General features: G+C 37.9%; 1 protein-coding gene across 4 annotated transcripts in view; it reads left to right on the top strand.

The window, feature by feature from the left end:
- Window positions 1-27,667, top strand: part of LRAT (lecithin retinol acyltransferase (phosphatidylcholine--retinol O-acyltransferase)) — a 151,921-nt gene that overhangs the window by 12,736 nt on the left and 111,518 nt on the right. Inside the window, exons 3-4 of one of the 4 annotated variants that reach the window (XR_825331.1) lie at window positions 5,160-5,203; window positions 8,557-8,617. The exons of 1 other annotated variant lie outside the window; for it this stretch is intronic. The gene's annotated coding sequence lies outside the window, so the exon portion shown is untranslated. Of the gene's footprint in view, window positions 1-5,159; window positions 5,204-8,460; window positions 8,618-27,667 lie in introns of those variants that run through there. 2 more of the 4 variants (XR_825332.1, XR_825333.1) reach the window with 2 other exon arrangements.

Here is a 27,667-nt window from a genome sequence, read left to right as displayed (position 1 = left end):
ATATATATAAAATAAATAAAACTGACTGATATAATCACTAAAAGTAAATAACTCAGTGAGCCTTTGGGCTTTATTAGCCACATCAATGTGGTTATGAGGATAGAGGGAAGTTGCTGTTAGAGGAAAGAATGTTTAAAAATGTGGCCACTGTTAACTCCCAGTACTCTTGGATTGATTTCGAGTCAGAGGATTAGAACTGTGGTTGTTTGCTCTCTCTCACCCTGGGTCTCTGTGGCTCAGGGAGAATCTTACTAAGATGATTTTCTGGAGTAAGGGTGAAGCCCTGTGAATTTGGGCTCCATAGAAGATGCCAATCATATTTGAGCCAGATCTAGGGCTGTGCTCCCATTAGCATAATACTGTGATTTATTAGGCTAACGGAAATTTTGCCGTTAGGTTTGGAGGTGGCATTATTGAATATTTCTTTTTTAAGTACTGAAAATGTATCTCTGCTTGAGAAGGATAAATCCCTACAACATGTTGTTATTTATTGTTATAAGATGAAGAGCTTTAAATAATTAATAGTCTGGATGTGGTTATTACATACCCATTAGTTTTATTGTTGGTGCATTATAGAATACACTAGTTAAGAGGGTTTCTTTTTAATCTTATTATTTTCCACCAGGGGGAGCTATATCCCCTTTTAAAAAATTGTTCAGTCACTGTTAGGTTCCACTCTTTGCTACCCCATGGACTGCAGCATGCCAGGCTTCCCTGTCTTTCACTATCTCCCACAGTTTGCTCAAACTCATGTCCACTAAGTCAGAGATGCTATCTAACCATCTCATCCTCTGCTGCCCTCTTCTCCTTTTGCCTTCAGTCTTTCCCATCATCAGCATCTTTTCCAAAGACTCAGCTTTTCACATTTAGTATCCAAAGTATTGGAGCTTCAACTCTCTAGAAGATTGTTTAGAAAATCCAAAAGCAGCTCCACCATCAAAGGTTAAAGCTGGGACTGCTCCATCCTAAGTCACGACTATGGGACCTGGTGTTATACAGGATGATATAGATATAATATAAAACAGACACATGCATATAGTATAGAACATATGTGTGCTCAGTCATTTCAGTCATGTCTGACTCTGCAATACCATGGACTGTAGCTGGCCAGGCCCCTCTGTCCATGGGATTCTCCAGGCAAGAATACTGGATTGGGTTGCCAGTTCCTCTTCCAGGGGATCTTCCCAACCCAGGAATTGAACCTGCATGTCCCGCAGCTCCTGCATTGGCAGGCACACACAACTGAAGCGACTTAGCAGCAGCAGCAGTAGCAGTTATCAGATCTGTTCTGCTTACACTCAGACAAATGAGTCAGCTGGTTTTCTGTGGGTTCCTGTCAGCTAGTACCAATATTACAAATATCCAAAGACTCACAAAACATATTTGCATTTCACAAGTAGGATTTACATCTTTTGCACTTACTAGGAGTCAAGTACTGATGGCCTTCCCAGATGGCTCAGTGGTAAAGAATCCTCCTGCCAATGCAGGAGACACAAGAGATGAGAATCTGATCCCTGGGTCAGGAAGATCCCCTGGAGTAGGAAATAGCAATCAACTCCAGTATTCTTACCTGGAAAATTCCATAGACAGAGGAGCCTAGCGGGCTACAGTCCATGGAGTCGCAGAGTCAGACATGACTGAACGCACACCCATATAAGCACAGATGGTACTAAGGAAAGAGTGCTATGGGAAGCTTGGAATAAAACTTGAGCAAAGAACAAGAAGTGTTCAAAGACGGTCTAGATGGATTTTAATAGAAGGCAAGTGAACTTCTATTACTTAAGCATAAATATTGATAAAAATTCAACAGATAGATTAAACAGCAGATTAGATTCAATTAATAGATTAATGAATTGGAAAATGGATCAAAAACAAATCTGGAGTGCAGGTCAAGGAAAAGAGACAGAAAATTAACAAAAAGAAATATGTGGATAGAATTATAAGCCCCAACTCTTCCTCTTCTAGAATTAAGAGTTCCTAGAAGAAGAAACGACTTAGCAGCAGCAGCAGCAGGTTTAGTTTGACATTTAAATAAAACTTAGGTTTAGTTTGACATTTAAAAAAATTAGTCTACATTAAAAAAAAGACAAAGCAGGATTTTTATTTAAAAGCCCAAGTATTATATATGTTTTCCTAACTACAGAGCCTGACAGATAATTTAAAAAAAAAACACAAAAATCATATTACTGAACATAGTATGTATTTATGTGTGTTTGCATGTCTAAGCACATAAATATATGGGTGTAAGAGGGTGAAATAACCAATTTTCAGAGTTGGTTTTATATTCTGACTTTTGTCTAACTGAAATTTCACTTTTTATATTTTCTTAAATTAGAAATCCTCAGTGGTCCATTTTTGTCTCTCTTGCACCAATAAAATCTTGGTAATGGGAAACTTTCACATAGTATACTCTATGGTTTGCCCCTGCTTCTTCCCTTCTCTGAACGCTCTAAGTGCACCTAGGGGCCTTCGCTCCACTTCTTCACAATTACTGCTGTGCTGCTGCTGCTAAGTCGCTTCAGTCGTGTCCGACTCTGTGCGACCCCATAGACGGCAGCCCACCAGGCTCCCCCGTCCCTGGGATTCTCCAGGCAAGAACACTGGAGTGGGTTGCCATTTCCTTCTCCAATGCATGAAAGTGAAGAGTGAAAGTGAAGTCGCTCAGTCGTGTCCGACTCTTAGCGACCCCATGGACTGCAGCCTACCAGGCTCCTCCGTCCATGGGATTTTCCAGGCAAAAGTACTGGAGTGGGGTGCCATTAAACTGTTAATGACAATTATATTTATATAATTATTATTTCCTTCTGATGAATGACCTCTTTATCATTGTAAAATGATGCTTTAAAATTTTATTATATCAGTATAAAGTTGTTATTTTGGTGTTGGCTCCAATGTTCTTCTATGCATCTTTACTGTAGCAATCTACTTTCAAGTGATGTTACATGTAGTATAAAAATTTTACAATCATATACTTCTATTTCGCCTCTTCTATTTTTTTGTACTCTTCATACATTTTACTTCTGTGTATGTTGTAAACTCAGCAATTCATTGTTATTATTTAATATTATGTTCTTATTCATTGTTATTCATATTTTATTGACATTGTAATACAGTATCTTTTAAAATGCTTTATTTTATTTTAAGATTTTGTTTTAATGTAGACCATTTTAAAATTCTTTATTGAACTTGTTAGAATAATGCTTCAGTTGTTTATGTCTTTTTGTGGTTTTTTCGGCCATGAGTCCTGTGGAATCTTAGCTTCCCAACCAGGGACGGAACCTGTACCACCTGCTTTGGTAGGTGAAGTCCTAATCACTGGACTGCCAAGAAAGTTCCTAAAATGCTTTACATACTATAAAGAATAGATAAGAAATCCTATATAGTTATCCAAGTAATTAACATTTTTGAGGCTTTTCAGTCTTTTGCAAGGATTAACATTTCCATCTAGTATCATTCCTTCTGCCTGAAGGACTTTGATATTTAGAGTATTATACTACAGGTCTGCTGGTGGTAAATTCTTTCAGCTTTTTTATGTCTAGAAAAGTCTTTCTTGTTTTCAAAAGATATTTTCCTTGAGTATAGAATTCTAGGCTGACAGTTCTTTTTTCAATGCTTTAAAGTAAATGCCTACTGCATTCTCAGCATTGCTTCTGATGAGAAATCTGCTGTCATTCTTGTCATTGTATCTCTACATGGAAGATGTCTTGCTTTTGTGTTTGCTTTCAAGAGTCTTTCTTTATCCCTGATATTAAGCAGTTTTATCAGGATGTAGCTTTTCTTCATGTTTCTCGTGTTTGGTGTTTGATCTTCTTGTATCTGTGAATTTATAGTTTTCATCAAACTTGAAAATATTTAGCCTTTATTTCTTCAAATTTTTTTTTATGTTCCTCTCCCTTCTCTGGGACCAATTACACATATATTATGTCACTTAAACTTTTCTGACAGCTGACTGTTTCTCTCTTCATTTTTAAAAATTCTTTTATCTCTCCATCAAACTTTTGGATAGTTTCTCTTGCTATACTTCAAGTTAACTAATCTTCTCTTCTGCAATGTCTAATTTGCTGTTATTAAAATCACTATTTTTCTATGTCAGTCTTGTAGTTTTCTTCTTTAAAAGTTCAAATTAGGATAATCTTTTGTGTTTTGGTTTGGGATCTGTTTTGTGGTTTTTTCAACACATGGAATATGATCATAGGAATGTTCTTTGTTATTTTTAACATCTGTGTCTGATATACATCTGTTTCAATGGATAAAATATTTCCCTCTCAATATGAGTCAATTTTCCTGCTTTTTTACATGCTGGATAATTTTAGATTAGACATCAGACTTTGTGAATTTTATATTGTTTGTTGCTCGATATGTTCATATTCCTATAAATATTTTTTAACTTTGTCCCAGAATATGACAAATTACTTTGAAATTATTTGATCTTTTTTGATCTTTCTTTTGATATTTATGAGATGGGACCAGAGTAGCATTTAGTCTAAAACTGCTTATTTCCCACTATTGAGGCAAGGCCCTTCTGAGCACCCAGCCAGTTTTTCTATAAATTATGGGATTTTTTTTCAGTCTGGATAGTGAGAATAAGTACTACTCCCAGAGAAGTGCTGCTGATTCTCTGCCAGATTCTCAAGAGAGACTCTGTGCAGCTCTCTGGAGTTGTCTATTTGTACAGCTTTCTCCTCCATGGTAATCTCCCCTGGGAACTCATCACCTAGCCCTCCCTGGATTCTCAGTTCCAGGGACTCAAGGAACCTGCCTGCCCTCGATCTTAGTTCCCCTTCCTAGCACATGGCCTAGAAATGCAATTATCAGCCCATCTATTTTGTTTTTCATCTCCATTCTTTGTTGCCTGATGTCTACTATCTTGAACACTATTGTTTCATATATTTTGTCTAGTTTTTTAGTTGTTTCAGGCACTAATATAAATTTGGTCCAGTGTATTCTATCTTGTCCAGAATGAAATTTCTATTTCAAGTTTTTATCAAAAGATTTTGTTAGTTTCTCCATATAACTTTGAATCTATAATAGTAACCTTAAATTGTACTTTAGATCAAGTAGGGAATAAATTACTTCATCTTGAACACATGCTATGTAAAGATTCTATATGTAATGGAAGAATTATAAATAAAATAATACCTTTATGTTTTTTTTCACAGTTTGGTTGGAAAAGCAATGACTTTGACTTATTAGAAGCTGGAAGGTAAAACTAATAATAATATTAGTATCAATTTTCTCTTAATTATATAACAGTAATTTTTCCTTAAGCTTTACAAAAATTAAAATATATGTGTCTTGTAGGTTATGCTAAATACATCCTTAACTGAACATAGTTCACAATTTTAAGGCTAAAAAACGTCTTAAAGATTCAAGAAATTTTATGAAACAAAGTCGCCATCATTTCTTGAGTGTATTCTATTGACAGTGAAAGTGTTGGTTGCTCAGTCATGTCTGACTCTTTGTGACCCCAAGGACTGTAGCCCAGCAGGCTCCTGTGTCCATGGGGACTCTACAGACAAGAACACTGTAGTGGGTTGCCATTCCCTTCTCCAGGGGGTCTTCCTGACCGAGGGATAGAACCTGGGTCTCTTGCATTGCAGGCAGATTCTTTACCATCTGAACAACCAAGGAAGCCCATTGGTGCATCACAAAATTTTTATTCCTAGAATTTATTTATTAGGTAGATATTGTTATACCCATGTGAAAGATGAGGAAATTGATATATAACAGAGTTCTATAACTTTCCCAAACTTATGGACAGTTAAGTGATGAGTGATGGAGCCTGGATTCACACAGGCCAAAAAGATAAAACTCAGTATATTTTATGTATTGTTGATTCTATGTTGATTAAAGCTCTCAACTCTTAAATAAAAGCTTCAGATCTTCCAGATTTTTGGAGAGTGAATTTTAACAATGAATTGTTGCTAAGTTTTAGTCCATTAATATATCAAATAGGATAGAAATATTCTATAAGTTGTCTCTCCTACTCTATAATATAATGAAAATATCACACTTCAAGTATGATAATAATTTACACATTGAAGCATTTTGCAGTGTTAATAGTGTTTTCACATATGTTTTCTCAGTTCATTCTTACATCTATACCAGAAAGGCATTAGCCTCGTTTTGCTTAGTCTGCCACTTGGCCCCAGTTCCTGTGGTTCTTAGACCAGTGGATTTTCTACTATTTCAAGATAGCCTTTCTACATTTTAACTTGCTTTATCAAAACAAACCAAAGAAAATGGCACCTTTCCCACTTTTATGGTGATAACTTCAAAAATCAACTTTATTTATAACCTATTATTTTATATTTGCCCAATTATTGGTGGCTCAGATGGTAATCAAATGGTGATCAAAACTATCCAAGAATGCAAAATGGCAAAACGGGTTGTCTGAGGAGACCTTACAAATAGCTGAGACAAGAAGAGAAGTGAAAGGTAAAGGAGAAAAGGAAAGATATACCCATCTGAATACAGAGTTCCAAAGAATAGCAAGGAGAGATAAGAAAGCCTTCCTAAGTGAACAATGCAAAGAAATAGAGGAAAACAATAGAAGGAAAGACTAGACATCTCTTCAAGAAAATTCAAGATACCAAGGGAACATTTCATGCAAAGATGGGCAGAATAAAGGACAGAATTAGTATGGACCTAACAAAAGCAGAAGAGATTAAGAAGAGGTGGCAAGAATACATAGAAGAACTATACAAAAAAGATTTTCACGACCCAGATAATTATGATGGTGTGATCACTCACCTAGAGCCAGACATCCTGGAATGTGAAGATAAGTGGGCCTTAGAAAGCATCACTACAAACAAAGCTAGTGGAGGTGATGGAATTTCAAGTTCTAAAAGACGATGCTGTGAAAGTGCTGCACTCATTATGCTGGCAAATTTGGAAAACTCAGCAGTGGAAAACAGGAGTCAAAAAGGTCAGTTTTCATTTCAGTTCCAAAGAAAGTTTTCATTTCCAGTGTTCCAGTTTTCATTTCCATTCCATTACCGAAGAAAGGTAATTCCCAAGAAAGTTCAGACCGTCACACAATTGCACTCATCTCAACACTAGCAAAGTAATGCTCAAAATTCTCCAAGCTAGGCTTCAACACCATGTGGACTGAGAACTCCAGATGTTCAAGCTGGTTTTAGAAAAGGCAGAGGAGCCAGAGATCAAATTGCCAACATCTGCTGGATCACAGAAAAAGGAAGAGAATTCCAGAAAAACGTACTTCTGCTTCATTGACTATGCTAAAATCTTTGTGTGGGTCACAACAAACTGGAAAATTCTTAAAGAGTTGGGAATACCTGAGAAGCCTGTATCCAGGTTAAGAAGCAACAGTTAGAACTGGACATGAAACTTGTTCCAAATTGGGAAAGGAGTACATCAAGGCGGTATGTTGTCACCCTGCTTATTTAACTTGTATACAAGAGTACATCATGCAAAATGCTGGACTGGATGAAGCACAAGCTAGAAGCAAGATTGTGGGAAGGAATATCAATAACTTCACATATGCAGATAACACCACCCTTATGGCAGAAAGTGAAGAGGAACTAAAAAGCCTCTTGATGAAGGTGAAAGAGGAGAGTGAAAAAGCTGGCTTAAAACTCAACATTCAAAATTCTAAGATCATGGCATCTGGTCCCATCACTTCATGGCAAATAGATGGGAAAACAATGGAACCAGTGAGAAACTTTATTTTTTGGGGCTCCAAAAATCACTGCAGATGGTGACTGCAGCCATGAAATTAAGATGCTTGCTCCTTGGAAGAGATAACTATGTCTATGATAAACCTAGACAGTGTATTAAAAAGCAGAGATGTTACTTTTCCAGCAAAGATTTGTATAGTCAAAGCTATGGTTTTTTCAGTAGTCACATATAGATGTGGGAGTTTGACCATAATTAAGGCTGAGAACTGAAAAATGAATGTTTTGAACTGTGTTGGAAAGGAGTCTTGAGAATCCCTTGGACTGGAAAGAGAGATCAAACCAGTCAATCCTAAAGGAAATCAATCCTGAATATTCATTGGAAGGACTGGCGCTGAAGCTGAAGCTCCAATATTTTGGCCACCTGATGCGAAGAACTGACTCATAGGAAAGACCCTGATGCTGGGAATGATTGAAGGCAAGAGAAGAAGGGGATGCCAGAGGATGAGATGGTTGGATGCCATCACTGACTCAGTGGACATGAGTTTGAGCAAGCTCTGGAAGTTGGTGAAGGACAGGAAGCCTGACATGCCACAGTCCATGGGGTTGCAAAGAGTCAGACATGACTGAGCAACTAAACAACAAGAGATGGTAAAGAATCTGCCTGTAATGCAGGAGACCTGGTTTCAATCCCTGGGTCAGGAAGGTCCCCTGGTGGAGGAAATGGCAACCCACTCCAGTATTCTTGCCTGGAGAATTCCATGCACAGAGGAGTCTGGCAGGTTACAGCCAGAGGGTCACAAAGAGTCGGACACGACTGAGTAATTAACACTTACTTACTTATTTTATATTTGGACAAGTATTGAAAGTTTTGCTTATCATATTAATGTTAATTTTTGTTTGCTTTGCAATCTTGCAGGCCATCTCATTGAATAGATTACTGGTGAAATATTCACAGATTGGCAATTGGTACCAGACTGGTAGGAAGCAATCCATATATTATAAAGGTTTTGGGGTGGCATTATAGCATCTACATTTTAGAAATTTTATTATCTGTTTGTTAAACCATATTTAATTATTGCTCATTTTTATTTGCTCTTTTTAAATTTGTATTGTGTATTGCTTTTATTTTTACTGTGAAATACAAACAAATTTTATGTCCTAGCCACAATTATCTTATTAGGATCCAGAGCTAAGTTTCAGGAACATCCTATTTTGCATCTTAAAAATCACACTTCTCTCGATAATATATAATGTTTTCATATTCTTGTTATTTTGGTCTTCATTAGTAAGATGAACTTTGCATGTCTTAGGGTAGAATTGTATCCTCTAAAGAGAATGTTGAAGTTCTAATCCCAGGACCTTAGAATGTGATCTTATTAGTACACAGGGGCTTTTCTGTTGTTGTTCAGTTGCTAAGTTGTGTCCAATTCTTTGCGAACCCATGGACTGTAGGCCACCAGGCTCCTCTGTCCATGGGATTCTTCAGGCAAGATTACTGGAGTGGGTTGCCATTTCCTCCTCCAGGGAATCTTCCCAACACAGTGATCGAACTTGTGTCTCTTTATCTCCTGCATTGCAGATGGATTCTTTACCACTGAGCTACTGGGGAAACCCACATAAAGGCTTTACAGAAGTAATGAAATCAAAATGGGATCATTTGAGTGGGCCTTAATGCAATAGGACTTTTGTTCTTATAAAAATGGATAAATCTGGGCATAAAGACGCCTACACAGAGGACAATGTGAAGCCACACAGGGAAAGCACCATGTGAGGACAGGATTGGAAGTATGTGCCTACAAACCAGGGAACACCAGATTGCCAGCAACCAGCAGAAAACAGGAAAGGGCAAGAAAGGACTGTCCTCTAGAGCCTTCAGAGACCGCAGACTCTGCCTGTGGACTTGATTTCAAACTTCTAGCCTCCAGAACTGAGAAAATAAATGTTTCTTTCAGTCAGCCAATTTGGGGGAGTACCTTGTTAGGGCTTTCCTGGTGGCTCAGATGGTGAAGAATCTACCTGCAAAACAGGAGGCCTGGGTTTGATCCCTGGGTCAGGAAGATCTCCTGGAGAAGGGAATGGCTGCTCCAGTGTTCTTGCCTGGAGAAGCTCTGCACAGAGGAGCCTGGTGGGCTCTATGAGGTCCAAGGGGTGGCAAAGAGTTAGACGCGCCTGACAATTGCACTTTTCACTTTGTTGTGATGACCTTAGGAAACTAATACAGCACATAATCTAGAAAGAGAGTCTCTCTCTTTAAGGACTAAATACACTAAATAGAGTGGAACGTTGAAATACCAGCTTACACTAGTCAATTACTTTTTCTAACACCCTATTCCATCCAGGGCTTTGTTATTAGTACCAGAAGGCTCTTAGTGCTGACTCTAAGAAGCCTCTGAGAAGCCTCTAGGACATGAGCCAGCTCACCAGTGTGAAGCTTACAGTACATAGGCTTTTGCCTTCAGTGTCAAGTGGGGGTCTCTAGAGGACCTTCCAAAACCCGCTCAGTCTAGACAGTGGCTCTGCACTCTCTCGTCTCCACTCTTCCTCCGAGGCGTGTCTAGAGCCAGGCAGGTGCTGCTCACTCCTTTTTTCTCTTCCTCCTTGACTGTCTCATGATGCCAGGCTGGTAGGAAACTGTGAAGATGTGAGGGGTCCCGCGCCCTGGGAAATGGTCTGCAGCCCTGCACTCTGTCTCTCAGAATGATCCTCTATCAGCACTTGAAAGTAGGTTGTCAGAATGTAGGAAAAGACTTGGAGATTTCTGTGACACTCAGTGAGACAGTGGCAAAGCCTTGGGAGGGATGTGTGGCTTGGAGGGCACAGAGTGTCAGCAAACCCAGGGAGGGCAAGGATGAGTCATGGGGAGAGTACAGATTAAATTCAGAGGCAGTGGGAGGAAGAAAGTGCAGTTTAAGATGGGATGCTGTCACCACAGAGTGCCCAAGAGGAAGAGATCAAGTGGTTAAGGAAGACAGCCCAGACTGTGGTCTGCCCCAGCCCCACACTTCTGCCCTCTATGTCCAGCAGTTGCTCAGTCATTCTCTCATCATCCTTTCTGTCTCGGAATTGTGTGTTTTTCTCTAACAGTTAAAAGTGTTACATTGAGATAGATAGGTTTAAATAGACACACACACACAATATTTGTCATAAGTGAGTAAACGTGATCATATCCTACCTGCTTACTTTAATGCAGCTTTTTAAAATGATTTGCTTGTCTCCCTTTTCCCATCAATCCTCTCTCTCACTCTCAGTATCACTTCCGCCCATGTAATCATGCTACCGACCTTGCATACATTCTTTCATATTTTTCATACTTCATACTTTTATTAATCCTCAGATAATCATATGTGGATTTAAATGCATATGCAAACATTCAGATATTGGTGATGAGCCAAGTCCTTCTTCACTCCCTGACCTCTTAAGAAGTGTTTTGCTGTTTTCTGTCCTTGATACTTCCGCGTGAAACTGGAAATAAATAAATAAAATAAACAAATAAAATAAATAAAAAGATTCTTTTATTGAAAGAAGGTGATTCCAGTTGGATTTCTTTGCAGTGTATAAATTTGTTAGAACCAACATTTTTTTAATAATGTTTTCCATCTAAGAAGTTGGTTTGTTTTGTCATAGAAATATCTTGTTTTATTGTCCTTCACAACATTTTAGAAATATTGAAAAAAATGCATCAGCTTTCATTATTTTTTTTATCTATGATCCAGTCACTTTGACCGTTAAAGTTATATTATGGCCTCAATTCAGTTCAGTTCAGTTCAGTTCAGTCATTCAGTCATGTCCAACTCCTTGCGATGCCATGGACTGCAGCATGACAGACCTCCCTGTCCATCACCAACACCTGGAGTTCACCCAAACTTGTGTCCATCATGTCACTGATGCCTTCCAACCATCTCATCCTCTGTCATCCCCTTCTCCTCCTGCCCCCAATCCCTCCCAGCATCAGGGTCTTTCCAGTGAGTCAGCTGTTCGCATGAGGTGGCCAAAGTACTGGAGTTTTAGCTTCAACATCCTTCCAATGAACACTCAGAACTGATCTCCTTTAGGATGGACTGGTTGGATCTCCTTGCAGTCCAAGGGACTTTAAAAAGTCTGCTCTAACACCACAGTTCAAAAGCATCAATTCTTCTGTGCTCAGCTTTCTTTATAGTCCAACTCTCACATCCATACATGACTACTGGAAAAGCCATAGCCTTGACTAGACAGACTTTGTTGGCAAAGATATGTCTCTGCTTTTTAATAGCTGTCTACGTTGATCATAACTTTCCTTCCAAGGAGTAAGCGTCTTTTAATTTCATGGCTGCAGTCACCATCTGCAGTGATTCTGGAGCCGAAAAAATAAAGTCTGTCACTGTTTCCATTGTTTCCCCATCTATTTGCCATGAAGTGATGGGACCAGATGCCATGATCTTAGTTTTCTGAATGTTGAGCTTTAAGCCAACTTTTCCACTCTCCTCTTTCACTTTCATCAAGAGACTCTTTAGTTCTTCACTTTCTGCCATAATGTGGTGTCGTCTGCATATCTGAGGTTATTGATATTTCTTCCAGAAATCTTAGTTCCAGCCTGTGCTTCATCTAGCCCAGAGTTTCTCATGATGTAGTCTGCATATAAGTTAAATAAGCAGGGTGACAATATACAGCCTTGAAGTACTTCTTTCCCAATTTGGAACCAGTCTGTTGTTCCATGTCCAGTTCTAAGTGTTGCTTCCTGACCTGCATACAGCTTTCTCAAGAGGCAGATCAGGTGGTCTGGTATTCCCATCTCTTTAAGAATTTTCCACAGTTTTTTGTGATCCACACAGTCAAAGACTTTGGCGTAGTCAATAAAGCAGGAATAGATGCTTTCCTGGAACTCTCTTGCTTTTTTGATGATCCAGCAGATGTTGGCAGTTTGATCTCTGGTTCCTCTGCCTTTTCTAAAACCAGCTTGAACATCTGGAAGTTCATGATTCATGTACTGTTGAAGCCTGGCTTGGAGAATTTTGAGGATTACTTTACTAGTATGTGAGATGAGTGCAATTGTGCAGTAGTTTGAACATTCTTTGGCATTGCCTTTCTTTGGGATTGGAATGAAAACTGATCTCTTCCAGTCCTGTGACCACTGCTGAGTTTTCCAAACTTGCTGTAATATTGAGTGCAGCACTTTCACAGCATCATCTTTCAGGATTTGAAATGGCTCAACTGGAATTCCATCACCTCTACTACATTTGTTCGTAGTGATGCTTTCTAAGGCCCACTTGACTTCACATTCCAGGATGTCTGGCTCTAGGTGAGTGATCACACCATCATGATTATCTGGTTCATCAAGATCTTTTTTGTACAGTTCTTCTGTGTATTCTTGCCACGTCTTCTTAATCTCTTCTGCTTCTGTTAGGTCCATCCCACTTCTGTCCTTTATCGAGCCCATCTTTGCATGAAATGTTCCCTTGGTATCTCTAATTTTTTTTGAAGAGATCTCTAGTCTTTCCCATTCTATTGTTTTCCTCTATTTCTTTGCACCGATCACTGAGGAAGGCTTTCTTATCTCTCCTTGTTATTCTTTGGAACTCTGCATTCAAATGGGTATATCTTTCCTTTTCTCCTTTGTTATTCACTTCTCTTCTTTTCTCAGGTATTTGTAAGGCCTCCTCAGAGAGCCAGTTTGCTTTTTTGCATTTATATTTCTTGGGGATGGTCTTGATCTCTGTCTCCTGTACAATGACATGAACCTCCATCCATAGTTCATCAGGCACTCTTGTCTATCAGATCTAGTCCTTTAAATCTATTTCCCACTTTCACTGTATAATTGTAAGGGATTTGATTTAGGTCATACCTGAATGGTCTAGTGGTTTTCCCTACTCTCTTCAGTTTCAGTCTGAATTTGGCAATAAGGAGTTCATGATCTGAGCCACAGTCAGCTCCCAGTCTTGTTTTTGCTGACTGTATGGAGCTTCTCCGTCTTTGGTTGCAAAGAATGTGATCAGTCTGATTTTGGTGTTGGCCATCTGGTAATGTCCATGTATAGAGTCTTCTCTTGTGTGTTGGAAGAAGGTGTTTGCTATGACCAGTGTGTTCTCTTGGCAATACTCTATTAGCCTTTGCCCTGCTTCATTCTGTACTCCAAGGCCAAATTTGCCTGTTATTCCAGGTGTTTCTTGACTTCCTACTTTTGCATTCCAGTCCCCTATAATGAAAAAGACATCTTTTTTGCTGTGTTAGTTCTAGAAGGTCTTATGGTCTTAACAGAACCTTTGAACCTCAGCTTCCTCAGCATGTGATATTGAATGGTTTGCCTTGGAAGCAAACAGAGATCATTATGTCATTTTTGAGATTGCATCCAAGTACTGCATTTCAGACTCTTTTGTTGACTATGATGACTACTTCATTTCTTCTAAGGGATTCTTGCCCACGGGAGTAGATATGATGGTCATCTGAGTTAAATTCACCCATTCCAGTTCATTTTGATTCACTGATTCCTAAAATGTCGATGTTCACTCTTGCCATCTCCTGTTTGACCACTTCCAATTTGCCTTGATTCATGGACCTAACATTCCAGGTTCCTATGCTCTTTACAGCATCGGACCTTGCTTCTATCACCAGTCACATCCACAACTGGATGTTGTTTTTGCTTTGGCTCCCTCTCTTCATTCTTTATGGAGTTATTTCTCCACTGCTCTCCAGTGGTAGGTTGGGCACCTACCAACCTGGGGAGTTCATCTTTCAGTGTCCTATCTTTTTGCCTTTTCATACCGTTAATTTTCACGTTCAAATTATGGCCTACCTCAGTGAAATGTTCTTTTCTCCCAGAATCAAAGACAAGTCTTTTCCTTAGTATTAAAAATGATTGTGTTTAATATTTAGCATTACTAAATGACCATTGTAGAGCCAAACTAAGGTTACAAGCTATATCTCTAAATTACCCTGGATTTCTACTGTTTATTTATCATTTTTAATTGTTTCATATTTCTTAGTGAAAAAAAGGTTAACTTTATAAATTAAAGGCTCCTTGAAAGCTGAGGCCCAAGTCTCCCCTGCCTGGGTTTATAATAAGCAGTAAGCGGAGGGAGGGGAAACGCAGTGGATCACCAATGGAATGAGCTGTGCTGTAGGCTGAGGCTCACTAGGGACCAGAGAAATCCCACTGGACAGGAATCGCATGATGTGCAGTTCTCCTTAGCCACCACAGCTCCTGCAGTCTCACTTCAACTTCTAATCCTTGAATATCACCTGGGATTCTCATCACTCTCACATCAGACGGACACAGAGAGCATTTCCAAACTTTTTGAAAAACAGTATCTGAATCTCTACACCAAATCTTCATCCATTCCTCTCAGTATGATTTCTTTCTCTTTGGACCCCAGATATCATCTGTATTCAGTGCTTATTACACACTAATAAATCACTGTGTTATTTCAAAAGGTGTAATGTTAAACATAAAGCTAGAATATGCAAAACACATAGTTTTTGGGCAATTATTATACATCACAAGTACTGTTGGATATACTGTAGTCTCTTTTCCTTAGGTTTTTCTTCTGACTCCCATGAACCATAGGTTTGCCTGTTTTTTTACCTAGTCACAATATAGGATTCCCCATACTAGAATGTTTTCCTAATGGACAGTCCATCCAATCCAAGCCCCTTGGCCCAGTGTGTGTATGTGTGTGGTGGGGTACTCTTCTTTGGTTCCGTGGCTGAATAGCTGGTACACAAAATCTGCAACCAACAGCGTTTCCTCTTACCTGACATCATTTGTGACTTTTCTCAGGCCTCTATTACTGAAATTCCAGCTCAGTGACTACTAATAGGGTTTTGTTTTAAAGTGTTCTAAATTCTGTTCTAAATATTTTAAATTCTCTCTCTCTCTTTCTACAATTTTTTAACAAATAAAAGAGTAATTGTTTCCAAATACAATACTATTTTTTCTAAGCAAAATATGGAAAAAAGCTTGACATTTTTGGAATGAGATCAATGGCATGTATTAGAAGATAGTTGACATGAGGTGGTTAAAAGATTTTTTTTTTAAGTTTGCTCTTAATTCGTGTTTTACAATTTGACCAAAAAATAACTTCATCAGGTATTCAGCTAGCAATTAACTTCAAGATTAGTTTGCCACCTGGAAACAGTGTCTTCTACCCACTTCTGAATCATTTACCTGTATCCCTCCCATGGCACTAAATGATTCAACCTTGTATTATTTACTTATTTATATATTCATTTTATTCCATATTTCTTCTACTGGATTGTAGCCTTCTGAAAACAAAACTTTTGTTTGGTTAATTAGTGTCTTTTATAATCCTTAGCATAGCATCTTGTAAATGATAAATACCAAATTAACAGCTATTGAGTGAATGAATGAATAAATGGCATGATCTGTTAAAACCAATTAACAATACAACATGGAGAAAATATTGACATGCTGGAATGTGCTTTTCAACTTAAGAAGCAAGTTATAGCTTTAAAGCTCTGTTGTAAAGCTGGGGTCACACATTTGACAGAAGAATGAGAACCAGTGAGTTCCACCCTTACTCAATCCATTTAGCATGCTTCACTGAACTCTATACTAGTACTTTATAGAAAGAAAATGTTTTTAATCTGGAAAGCCAGCAATTATGTCCTAAATTTTATATACCTGTTCACCATTATTTTCCTTGAAATTATTCTTCTAAACATTCTCAAAATATGTGAAGGTTTTACACAAAATAAAACCTCAATTTTTGCTTCAGCAATTCGAGTAATATTGGCTAATGTTTGTTCAATTTAAATTTTTTTTCAATGACAGTAGAGTCGGACATGACTGAGCGACTGAACTGAACTGAATTTTCTTTCAACTCAAACATTTTTCTTGGCTTCCTATGTTCTTGAATAGCATTTTTAGCAACTGCAAATTAAAAATCATCTCTTGTGGTAAATAGGAAGGTTATATTTATTTACTATTTCTGACATTTTACTCTTTTTTCTATATCTCTATATTACTGTTCTTAAATATGTAGTTTAAGCAAATTACTCAATACAGTATATGACAGCTGTTGTACTTTAATATCAGAGTAACCAAAATGGATCTACAGCTTCTTCTGTCAAAACAGCCCCAAGGATGCTATAGTAGACACCTTCCTTGTAATCATTGTTGCCATTATGCATTGCACACGGTCTTTTAAAATTTGTAATTTTTATTCATGAAGCTTAAAGATGCTTTGCTCACAATGCAGTATAATGTAGCTGCAATTAGTTATATTTATTCTTTTTTTTACTTTAGTCTTTAGTAAACTCCCAGTGAACTTTTACCTTGTAAATGACCTGATATGACATATTTGAACTTACAATGAACTTTTATTCTCTGAGAAATACAACAGATGGAAAATAAGCAGATTTTTCAAATATTTTTAGATGCAGTATTTTGACATGTTTAACAGAGTCAACAAGGCCAACTATCTCTTTCCAGTGTTTACTTTGTTGGCTTCATGGTACTGCAGGCTGTTTGGTTACATTATATTCCCAAATTCAGAGGTTCCATTATATTTTTGTTTGACCAGCATCTTGATTTAAAACCAGTACTTGTATATTCATTTAAAGATGAAGCTAACTGTATCATAAGGTGTAACAAATTCTAAGAAAACTTTATTTGATCTATTGAAATATGGTTGTTTCAAATCACTTAGATACTAGGGGCTTTTAAAACATCCATTCCAGATTTTGGAATATGAATCAATTATGTTTTACCTTTGAATGGTTTGCAACTAGGAATTCAGTTCAAAATGCACATGGTTTCTGAAGGATCACTTGGGAAAGGAAGGGGAAAATGAACTGAGCATGAGCTATTGTGTTACTGTTGCTGTGGTGAGAGATAGTCTCCTTAGAGGTTTTTAATCTTTATAACTCTCTTCTGAAGTAGTTATCCTGCTTGTTTTCCAAGAGGGAAGGGAGACAGAGGTTGAGTCACTTGCTGGAGAAGTGACAAGCTCAGTTGGGAATTAAATCCAGGTCTCCCAGGCTTTCAAATCCTTGTACCTTTGAAGGATGAATTGTTGACAGTTTCATGCTCCCACAAGCAAAATGCTTTCTTTGATCAATAGACACTAAAGATAAAGGTGTGATAAAATGATAATACTTTTGTAATCTTTTTTTGAGAATTTTAGTTTACTTCTTTGTATTTATTGCACAGTATTTATAAATGAATTAGATTGAAAAACTCTCAGAATGCTCTCAGTGATATAAAAATAGTAACAACATTTTTGCTTCTCTTGAAAGTTTTGTTGTTTGCAAAAAACTACGTATACATGTGTTACATTTACCAATAATGCAAGCATGTATATTATTTATACATTGATATGCATCTCCTTGCTCAGAATCAGTTCTTATTAATGCCCACTTTATTCTCAGACCATAATTTATTCACACTGAAGAGTATTTTAGATGTATTTTTAGTTCAGAGGGAGATTATACTTAATGGGCATAGATATGTATAAAACAACACACAACTGCATTTATAAGATCAGAATGTGAACTCTGTTAAACTGTAATTAGCCCAAGTTTACTGACACTTTACTTAGTAATGACAGTATCATTGGCAAAGCTGATAAAGACTTTGTGTTTCACAAGGATATGTTCAGAAGCTGAAAAGGCCTGTTGTGGTCTGGTCAGTGATGTAATTAAAATGAAGAGCAACTTAAAATAAGTTGTGTTACTCATTTTAAGGGAATTACTAATATTCTGTATTCTTTAATTTTTAGTTCATTTTTATAAACAATTTTTCATTAAAAATTATGAACAGGTTTTATATTAAAATAAGTGATGCTGTTTCTCTCTCCAGTGTTTAGATATTGAAGGTGGAGCATTGCAGGTTCAAGGAGCAAAGGAGTCTCTTCCTTCTTCCTCTTATAAGATCTTTTCACAGGTGTTATTTTGTTGTCTGTTTAGAGTTCAGGGAGGAGGTGCATAAATTTGCCTCTATACAACACATAGGGGATTTAGTTAGGCATGAAAGCATTTTCTTGTAGAAAGTGGGGAAAAAACATGGTAGGAGAATAAGCCCACAGAATATCTTTGGTTTCTTGGTATTGGTTAAGAGTAATTGGTATATATAAATTGCAAAACTTATGATTACACTTTATAATAAGGCAGTTTCTTAAATTTAAGATAATCATCATTTACTCAAATTTATGGGTGTGTAGCCATGAAATTAAAAGACGCTTACTCCTTGGAAGGAAAGTTATGACCAACTTAGATAGCATATTCAAAAGCAGAGACATTACTTTGCCAACAAAGGTTCGTCTAGTCAAGGCTATGTGTTTTCCTGTGGTCATGTATGGATGTGAGAGTTGGACTGTGAAGAAGGCTGAGCGCTGAAGAATTGATGCTTTTGAACTGTGGTGCTGGAGAAGACTCTTGAGAGTCCCTTGGACTGCAAGGAGATCCAACCAGTCCATTCTGAAGGGGATCAGCCCTGGGATTTCTTTGGAGGGAATGATGCTAAAGCTGAAACTCCAGTACTTTGGCCACCTCATGTGAAGAGTTGACTCATTGGAAAAGACTGTGATGCTGGGAGGGATTGGGGGCAGGAGGAGAAGGGGACAACAGAGGATGAGATGGCTGGATGGCATCACTGACTCGATGGACGTGAGTCTGAGTGAACTCTGGGATTTGGTGATGGACAGGGAGGCCTGGCGTGCTGCGATTCATGGGGTCGCAAAGAGTCGGACACGACTGAGCAACTGAACTGAACTGATGGCAGTACCATGATTACAGAGCATCATAGAGAAGGATAGGTTCTGAAGTATTGATGCATACAATGTATATTTATAAGATACTAAAAATAATGATAATGTTATTTTTTCAACATACGTCTATGGCAGAAAACATAATTTTAGGCATATGTGGTTTTTCTTTTATTCTATTGCTTTAACAAGGACTCTGAAAGCTATAAAGTGATACTATTTCTAAAAATAAGGTATCAGTTTTAAAAAAAGCAAACTGTTCAGAAAAGTTCTTAAAATTAATTTTCCTTAATAACCTACAAGTTTCTAGTTAGGACTTTTTTGACTGCAAGAGATGAAAACTGAATTCAGACTAGCATAAAAAAGGGGGGGTGGCAATCACATTCAAATGCAAATACAAATTTAGATTATATTGCATACTGTTTCTGCATCTTTTAAAAACAATGTCAGGAGTATTTCCTCATGGTTAAATGCTTTTTATTTCAGGAGTGCTTCATGGCACTCCATTATCTGTATATATCATGGCATATTTCCAGTACCCTCCTGTGGGACACTTAGATTGTTTCCAATAGAGTATTTTCAAATTCACGGCCCAAGTAGAGTAAAAAGCTTGACTGGCATCTTGAATAGCAGGAAAATGTAAAACCACAAAAACATTTTTCTAAAGTCAAATGTAGTTGTAATTAGTTATTTAATTATTTGGCTAGTGAAAAATTTTAGTAATTTATTAAATTTAGTGTTTACACAAAAGTAGTTTTTAAAGAACATATTTCTTATAATGAACTTTGTCTCAATTTACTCTTGAATTGCTAGTCTTTTGTTTGTTTTTATTACTTAGTAATTGAGATATCCCTCCATAGGTGGGCCAGTTTCTTCATATAGTTTTAATTGGTAACTAATGGGAAAGGACTATGTCTAGGCTGTATATTGTCACCATGCTCATTTAACTTATATGGAGAGTACGTCCTGTGAAATGCCAGGCTAAATGAAGCACAAGCTGGAATCAAGGTTGCTGGGAGAAATATCAATAACCTCAGATATGCAGATGACACCACCCTTAAGGCAGAAAGCAAAGAGGAATTAAAAAGCCTCTTGGTGAGGGTGAAATAGGATACAGAAAAGCTGGCTTGAAACTCAACATTCAAAAAACTAAGATCATGACAACTGGTCCCATCATTTCATGGCAAATAGATGGGGAAACAATGGAAACAGTGAGAGACTTTATTTTTTTGGGGGGGCTCCAAAATCATGGCAGATGGTGACTACAGCCATGAAATTAAAAGATGCTTGCTCCTTGAAAGAAAAGCTATGACAAACCTAGACAGTATATTAAAATAAAGCAGAGACAGAGATATTACTTAGTCAACAAAGGTCTGTATAGTCAAAGCTATGCTTTTTCCAAGAGTCATGTATGGATGTGAGAGTTGGACTATAAAGAAAGCTGAGCACCGAAGAACTGATGCTTTTGAACTGTGATGTTGGATAAGACTCTTGAGAGCCCCTTGGACCAAAAGGAGATCAAACCAGTCAATCCTCAAGGAAATCAGTCCTGAATATTCATTGGAAGGACTGATGCTGGAGCTGAAGCTCCAGTACTTTGGCCACCTGATGCAAAGAGCTGACTCACTGGAAAAAACCCTGATGTTGGGAAGATTGAAGGCAGGAGGAGAAGTAGACAACAGAGGACACTGGTTGGATGGCATCACTGACATGATGACATGAGTTTGAGCTAGCTCTGGGAAATGGTCAAGAACAGGGAAGCATGGCATGCTGCAGTCCATGGGGTTGCAAAGAGTCAGACACTACTGAGTGACTGAATAACAACACAATATCTGTACTAATGCAAGCAATAATTTTGAGTTGCTTTAAACTCTGTATGATTGACCTATTCTCTGCCATATATGTCTATTAAAAAATAAAACCACAACTTGAATTAAAATAATTTTTTATTTTTATTTATCCAAGTTTCTACAGTGAAACTACATTTTTGTCATAATTCTACCCCATACCCCCATTTATATTGTTAAAACTTCCACTTTACCTCTATGAAAATCACTATCTCATTTAAGAAAATGTAAGATCAAATTGCCAGCATTTGTTGGATCATGGAAAAATCAAGGGAGTTCCAGAAAAACATCTACTTCTGCTTCATTGACTACACTAAAGCTTTTGACTGTGTGGATCACAACAAACTGTGGAAAATTCTTAAAGAGATGAAAGTACCAGACTACCTTACCTGTCTCCTGGGAAACCTGCATGTGGGTCAAGAAGCAACAGAACCGAACATGGAACAGCTGACTGGTCCTTGGGAAAGGAGTAGGACAAGGCTATATGTTGTCATCTGTTTACTTATGTGCAGAGTACATCATGTGAAATACTTGGACTGGTTGAATCACGAGCAGGAATCAAGATTGCCAGAAGAAATATCAACAAACTCAGGTATGCAGATGATACCACTCTAATGGCAGAAAGTGAAGAGAAACTAAAGAGCCTCTTGATAAAGGTGGAAGAGGAGAGTGAAAAAGCTGGCTTAAAACTCAACATTCAGAAAACTAAGATCATGGCATCTGGTCCCATTGCTTCATAGCAAATAGAAGAGAAAAAAGTGGAAGCAGTAACAAGTTTTAGTTTTTTGGTCTCCAAAATCACTGAAGACAGTGACTGCAGCCACAAAATTAAAAGACACTTGCTGCTTGGAAGGAAAGTTATGATAAACCTAGACAGAGTATTAAAAAACAGAGACATCACTTTGCCAACAAAGGTCCATATAGTCAAAGCTATGGTTTTTCCAGTAGTTATGTATGGATGTGCGAGTTGGACCATAAAGAAGGCTGAGTAAGCCAAAGAATTGATGCTTTCGAATTGTGGTGCTGGAGAGGACTCTTGAGAGTCCCTTGGACTACACGGAGATCAAACCAATCAATCCTAAAGGAAATCAATCCTGAATATTCATTGGAAGGGCTGATGCTGAAACCGAAGCTTCAATACTTTGGCCACCTGATGTGAAGCTCTGACTCACTGGAAAAGACCCTGATGCTGGGAAAGATTGAAGCCAAAAGGAAAAGGGGTGGCAGAGGAAGAGATGGTTAGATAGCATCACTGACTCAATGGACATGAATTTGAGCAAACTATAGACCCAGGTTCAATCCTGGGGTCGGGAGATTCCTTGGAGAAGGGAATGGCAACCCACTCCAGAATTCTTGCCTGGAAAATCCCATGGACAGAGGAGTCTGGTGGGCTACATCCCATGGGGTCATAAAGAGTTGGACATGACTTAGCAACGAACACACATACATAGGAGATAGTAGAGCACAGAGGAGCTTGGCTTTAGTCCATGAGGTCACAAACAGTTGGATACAATTTAGTGACTGAACAGCAAGCGGCAACAAACTTTATTTTTGTACTTAGAATAGATAAAATAGTTTCTGATCAATAGTTCCATGGCCCATTCTAGGGCATATTATTGTTGGCACAGATTAATACCATTGTTTATATCTGTAACCTTATGTCATCAGGTAAATGCTTGTTACCATGATGGTTTTAGAGCACCTGCTGTCTGCCCAATGGTAGGGCCAAAAGCCACTGAAAAAGAAAGGAGGACAGCTCAGAGTATTTTGAAAAAGTTTGTATGAAACAAAAATGAGCTCTCCCATGTAACTAAATTCAAGACATGTTAGCAATCAAAATGTTTCACAGGAATCATTATTATTTTATAACATTATCTAATACATTATTTTATAACAAAATATTTTATAACATAATATTTTATACATATTAGCATTTTCCCCTCGGGTACTCATACAGTCATCCAGCACATTTTAAGTGACAGTTTCTGATACAAATGAGTCCTGTGCCAACAGTTTTAGAGTTTAGCCTGCACAGTTATCTGGGAACAAGTAAGTATTAGAAAAGTTTCATGGATAATTCTGAATTCTACTAGAAAACCTATACATTTTTTTTCTCTTAACCTAAAGATTATGTTCAGAAAGTTAACATCCTGTACATAGACAACAGAATCAGAAGTAATATTGTCAAAAATTTGACAGTTTTGTTGGTAACTTCAACTGTTTGGTGTCTGGAGACCACTTAGTTTGTCCCAGAAATTTTTATTTTCTTTTAAAAAATCCAGGTAAAAATTTTTATAATATTTCTATAACCAAATTTAACTAATAACTTTTATAAAATTGCTGATGCTTAATCAAAACATTTCCATCCTATCTGCAATAGTAATGTGCCCCTCCATGTCTTATATTTAAACCATGTTATTGAGTTAATCAAGAGACTCTGGATGAAAAGATTCAAGCCCCTTTTAATAAAAATAAGTAAGCACTGGTGAGAGAGAAGAATAGACGAATTAGCGCTAATTTTTTCTTTCATAGGGAAGGAGTCATCGAATCATTTTATTCTTTATCAACAATAATGATCAGAAAACACTTAAAAATGCAAAAAATATAAACATGAAAATGAATGAAAATAGTGCACCATCCCTTCAGTCAATATTGAATCAGTGTTTTGTATTTATTTGTTTATTTGACCACGTGGCCCGCAGAATTTTAGTTCCCCAGTCAGGGATTGAACCCAGCCCCTGTAGTGAAAGCACCAAGTCTTATGCACTGGACCACCAGCGAATTCCCTCAAAGTATTCTTAAAGAGGACTACAATTTGAATTTGTAAGACTAAACAGATTATTAATTAATTAACCCTCTCTTTCAACTAACCATTACTACAGGGCAAGCACTCTGGGTCCTGGGTGTGCCCTGGACAGACAAAGTTGCTGTCTGATGGATGGAGCTCAGTATGTGGGTAGACATTAAACTTATAACTCACAAATCAAGAAACATATTTTGAAGAAATACTAAGAGTGCTATGAAAATGAGTAATAAAGGAACATAATTTTTTTTTTCGGCTGGACCTTGCAGCTTGTGGAAACTTTAGTTCCCTTATCAGGGGTTGAACCTGGGCCACAGAGGTGAAAGTGCCCAGTCCTAACCACTGGACCACCAGGGAATTCCCAGGGAACATAGTTTAGATTTAGTGTTAAAGAAGGTTTTGTTAAGTGATGTTTGGATAGAGAAACCTGAACGATGAGTACCTGCTTAGGCACTTAAATAAAATGAAGGCAATGAAAACATGTGGCACACAGTGTTCAGTATGTGTTGTTGAATGAATGAATGCTGCTCTAAAAGTCAGAAAACAAAGCAAACACTAAAACGGAAAGCATAAAACAAGATCTCAGAAGTTATTGCAAAAATCATAGCTGTGCAAACAAACAAATAATACCAAACTTCCCAAATAAGGAGATGAAGTCTTAACTAAAATCAAAGTCCCACTAAGTATTATGATGCACACTAAAACAATGCAAGAGCTAGAAATATCAGAATATGCAAGGAACAAGAAGAAGGAGGGCAAGGAAGCAGAAATGGAGGAGGAGAAGGAGAATGAGGAAGACAAAAGTTGGGAGAGATGATCTGAATGGTAAAGTAGTGGCTTCCCCAGGCTTCCCAGATGGCACTAGTGGTAAAGAACCCACTGCCAGTGCAGGAGACACAAGAGTCAAGGGCTCAGTCCCTGATGGGGAAGATCCGTTGGAGGAGGGCATAGCAACCCACTCCAATATTCATGCCTGGAGAATCCCTGTGGACAGAGGGGCCTTGCGGGCTATGGTCCATAGCGTCTCAAAGAGTTGGACATGACTGAAGTGATTTAGCAGGCATGCAGTGGCTTCATGGTACAGAATTCACCTGCCACTGCAGGAGACATGAATTCGATCTCTGATCTGGGAAGATCCTACATGCTGTGGATCAACTAAGCCAGAGCGCCACAACTATTGAGCCTGTGCTCGGGAGCCCGGGAGCCACAACCACTGAAGCATGCATGCCCTGGAGCCCATACTCCACAAAAGAAGTCACTGCAATGAGAAACCTGATCAGTGCAACTAAAGAGTAACCCCTGGTCCCCACAACTGGAGGAAAACCGGTACAGCAATGGAGACCCAGCAGAGCCAGAAATAATTAAATAAACTTATTAATATTAAAGCAGGATTCAAATGGCATAAAAATGTACCTACACAGTAAAATAAGGTAGTCATGCACTGTCATGCATAAATAACATAGAATTAATATGTTTAAGTCAGCACTATTAGATCTGCAGCGGAAGATTTCAACAGCTCTTAATATTTATCAAGTTGATTAAAAAAAGAACATAGAGTATTAGAACATAAGTGTTGAATTAATAGCTACAGATAGGGCATTTTCCCTGTATAAGATAAGTATGCCCCTTATTTCCAAGCATCCTCAAGATTACTATAATCTGTTTCAGAGAATAGAAATTTTATAGGTCCAATTCTTTGATCATATGTAATAGATTAATAATTAAACTTTAAGCAAAACCCAAAACTCTAGTCTCTTAAAAATACAAAAGGTACTTGTACATATAATTACTGGGTCAAATAGGAACTCTTTAATTTTAGACTATTTAGAAAATAAGGACACTGAGGCTATAATATGTCAGATGCTGTGGTTTGAAGCTAAAACCACATTCAGGAGGGCCTCATGGCCTTTAATACCCTAGATTGCCCTGCTTTGACTGTAATTGTTATTTAATCCAAAGTGGATGACAAACCAAAACTAAGGGATCATTGAAGTTGATCTAGTGTAAATTCAGGAATATTTTAAAATCACATTTACTTTGCTGCAGAACTCAAGTTTGAAGAAACTGGTTTGGAGGATTATAGTGAGGTTCATGTTTTAGGATCTGAGTAAACATTGGAGCACAAGCTAAAGAAAATTTTAATAGAGTGGGTAGAACAGGAGATTTCTCATTCCAGTGCAAATTAGCAGGTTGATATATAGTAAGTTCCCTACATATGATCCCGGAAGTTGTGGACTTTTCAAAGCTGTGGACATGCATTCACATGTTCAGTCACATAAGTTAGTTCACGTGTCTGGTGTACATTGTCACCTGCATACAACCTCTACAAAAGGCTGTGCTTTTGTGCACTTTACTGTACCACACTGTATAAGTGGCTTCCCAGGTGGTTCAGTGGTAAAGAATCTGCCTGCCAGTGCAGGAGCCGCAAGACACGCAGGTTTGATTCCTGGGTTGCCAAGATCCCCTGGGGTAGGAAATGGCAACCCGCTCAGTATTCTTGCCTGAGGGATCCCAGGGAAAGAAGAGCCTGGCGGGCTACAGTCCATGGGGTCACAGGGAGTCGGGCACGACAGCCATGGAGGACACATGCATCGTACAGAGCGCGGTAGTGCAGTATTTTTATTTTAAGCCCCGGATGTCCAGATGCATGCATAAAAGCAACAGTAATGTGGCAGGAACTACTGTACTTTTCAAGATTCTGTACTTAAGATTGAAAATGTTTTCTCTATTTTTGTGCTTTTTTAATGTAGTATTTCTGTGAGAAGTATTATAAACTGATTACAGTGTAGTACACTATAGCCAATTGTGTTAGTGGGTACCTATGCTAGCTTTGTTGGACTCATGAACAAACTAGACTTACGAACCCGCTCTTGGGACAGAACTCATTTGTATGTAGGGGACTTACTGTATTCTTAATTTGTATACGAAAGTATTTATTGTAAAGGTTAGCCTAGTTAAGTTTTAATGGGTAATTAATTTGGGGTTACTTCTGTTTTACAGTGTGTATATATTTTTTAATTTATATTTTTAAAACAAGTTTATAGTCCAATTTGAATATTCTGTGTGCCTATGGCAAAACTTACCACAATTCCATTCCCTTCCTTCCTTGTTCGAACTTTAATATTTGAGTTATGTTTAGGCTCTTGGGTGTCACATATATTGATTTCTTCAAAACTTTTTAGAGTTGTGAATTTAAATTTTTAACTTCTACTTTGTTCTTACTATATGTTGTTTGCTCTTTAGAAGTATTATTTTTTCTATTCTTGCTGGAAAATATCTCACTATTGACTAAAAAGGGGTCAGTGATTTAGAATTAAGTGTTTGTTTTTATTAAAAAATTCAGCATATAAAGTATGTCAATATCTATTATAAGTTCAGTTCAGTTCAGTCACTCAGTCGTGTCCAACTCTTTGCGCCCCCATGAATCACAGAACGCCAGGCCTCCCTGTCCATCACCAACTCCCAGAGTTCACTCAGACTCACGTCCATCGAGTCAGTGATGCCATCCAGCCATCTCATCCTCTGTCGTCCCCTTCTACTCCTGCCCACAGTTCCTCCCAGCATCAGAGTCTTTTCCAATGAGTCAACTCTTCACATGAGGTGGCCAAAGTACTGGAGTTTCAGCTTTAGCATCATTCCTTCCAAAGAAATCCCAGGGCTCATCTCCTTCAGAATGGACTG

Source organism: Bison bison, unplaced genomic scaffold (assembly GCF_000754665.1).
Source record: "Bison bison bison isolate TAMUID 2011002044 unplaced genomic scaffold, Bison_UMD1.0 scf7180017864146, whole genome shotgun sequence".
Classification (NCBI taxonomy): domain Eukaryota; kingdom Metazoa; phylum Chordata; class Mammalia; order Artiodactyla; family Bovidae; genus Bison; species Bison bison.
Note: the sequence above shows the minus strand (reverse complement) of the source record. Positions and strands in the feature narration are given on the sequence as shown.